Source organism: Arachis ipaensis, chromosome B03 (genome assembly GCF_000816755.2).
Source record: "Arachis ipaensis cultivar K30076 chromosome B03, Araip1.1, whole genome shotgun sequence".
In the NCBI taxonomy this organism is placed as follows: Eukaryota; Viridiplantae; Streptophyta; class Magnoliopsida; order Fabales; family Fabaceae; genus Arachis; species Arachis ipaensis.
Genome location: NC_029787.2, coordinates 133,737,367 through 133,739,654, shown reverse-complemented (window position 1 = coordinate 133,739,654; position 2,288 = coordinate 133,737,367). Strand labels below are relative to the sequence as shown.

At 26.6% G+C, this 2,288-nt stretch overlaps 1 long non-coding RNA gene across 1 annotated transcript in view; it reads right to left on the bottom strand.

The window, feature by feature from the left end:
- Positions 1 to 2,288, bottom strand: part of LOC110270470 — a 13,451-nt gene that overhangs the window by 9,162 nt on the left and 2,001 nt on the right. The window lies entirely within an intron of this gene.

Genomic DNA, 2,288 nt, shown 5'->3' with positions numbered 1-2,288 from the left:
GTGAAGTTGTGGTAATTTACAATACATGCCACCCAGTGAGCCAAGTGTTGAGCAATAAAACGCGTGTCGTTTTGCTGATCGTACGACAATGCGAGCAAAAAGTGCTGTCAAGTCCCATCAAGGCATCAACCTTCAGCTATTTTCTTTTCATTCATGGGACCCACTTTTCATTCATCCAACGGTTCGGATTCATTCTCTCTCATGGATTGCCTAGATTGAGTAGATTCCACCCCTGCTTACGTCACTCTACTACTTCTCATTCAAAATCAAACCCAACCCATACACTAAAACATAGTAATAGTGATGATTATATTAGCACGTTAATCATTATTAGAAACCCAAGTACTAGATGTAACAATTATTGCGACACGCTAATCATTAGTTTGACTTTGACGCCCTCACATATGAGTTTAATCACATAAATTGCTGTAGACAGTTAATAATTTGAACGGTTAGGTTAAAATTAAAGTTCTTTAAAATTATATGGTCTAATGTTGTTCTTGAATTATGAGGAACTTTAATATGATGTATTTAGCACTGGCCACGTAAATATGATCATATTCCTAGGTTACTACAATTAGTCATCATCCTAAGCACTAGTCATGGATTGGGTGTACCTAACAATAAGGATCGAAAGAAAGACCATAAAAAGATCTATTTACTAGAATAGTTCCATCAAATATTCTGTATATAAAGATGAGTTTAATTTTGATGTATTGTTAATATAAAATAATTTTATATATATTTAATTATGTAATAATAATAATTAATTATTATATTTTAAACATATATATAAAGAGACACATCTAAAAAATATATCTATAAAGACATTTTTATTAAACACAGTCATAAAAAAGACATTTTTATTAGATACATTCACGAAGACACTTCTGTTAAACACAATTATAAATAATAGTTGACAGAAGTTGGCAAAAATACTGTTAGTTACGTAACAGAATTGATTATTTTATATCATCTATTTTGTATTTTAATAAATACTTCATACAAGTAATTAATGTAATAATTGATTTTTAGTGCATATTTAATATGTTTATAATTCAACCTGCCATATGCAATAATTCTATTTGTAATATATTCTTCTTTAGCTATCAATTAATTATTATTTGTTTGCTTCTTAAAGTACGTTTTTTCCATCTTTTGTAAGTTCTTTCGTATACTTCCACACGCCAAAAATAAATAGTTGAATGCTGTTTTACACTGTAATAATCTTGTAATAATTGGATATAGCAATTAATTATTGATTATCTAAGTATATATAAATAAGGTGAAATTAAAATGAAATTCTAGTTGGGTTAACATTTTGTTAGTTATGTTTAATATTTTTATTTGTATTTATAATTTCTGAATAAGATAATAAAATTGAAAGTGTATTGTTATTACTTTCTTTAGAAAAAAAATAGCAATGTGAAAGTTGTATGTATAGTTAATTTTTAAAATGAAAATAATTTTATAAACGAAATGAGCCATAATAATTTCTCTAAAATCAAACCCTTTAGTGGCTACCTAATTTCCCACTTAATTGTCCCTTCGTAATTATATCTTGACAGTAATAATAGTAAATGAAAGTTCAAACAATTATATTTACACAACAATATTTCATACTTCTCACAAATTCTAATCCCAATTATATTTTACTTTTCTCTTTCACTCCTCTTATTCATTACTGCCTTAAATTAAGTTCGTGAAAATATCGCATAAAAATTTTCCATGAAAAATAATATAACCATAATAGTTACAAACAATATTAAACAATATTCTGATAAATATATCTTACAATATAATAAAGTTATACAATAATATTTTTTTCTTAATCAAATCACAAATTTCTGGGCTTTATTACTAAGCCCAATTAATCTGATTGGATCTCTGTTGATCCATGTTTAAGAACTTTTTATTAAGAGATCAACACATTGATTGATCACATTTACAAGTGTTAGACTTAAATGGGGATGAGAATGAGATCAAAACTCACATCTAACTGAAAAAAAAAAAAGCATCCATCACTTTAATCAATCTCATATTTATATTTTTGAGTTATTTGCTATCTCTGATAAAGATATCAAATTTATTTGAACGGTTGCAAAATAATAGTTAGAAACTAGTAGTTTCATTTTAGTTCCAAAATGGAAGTGTGTATTATAAAATAGAATTTTCTTTAAAGAGTTAATTGACTAAAAATCTAAAATACCATATTATTTATTATTATTTATATTTGAAAGAAGGATCCGAGGGCAGCTTTAGTAAAAAGCAGTAAATTCCGAGGGTAA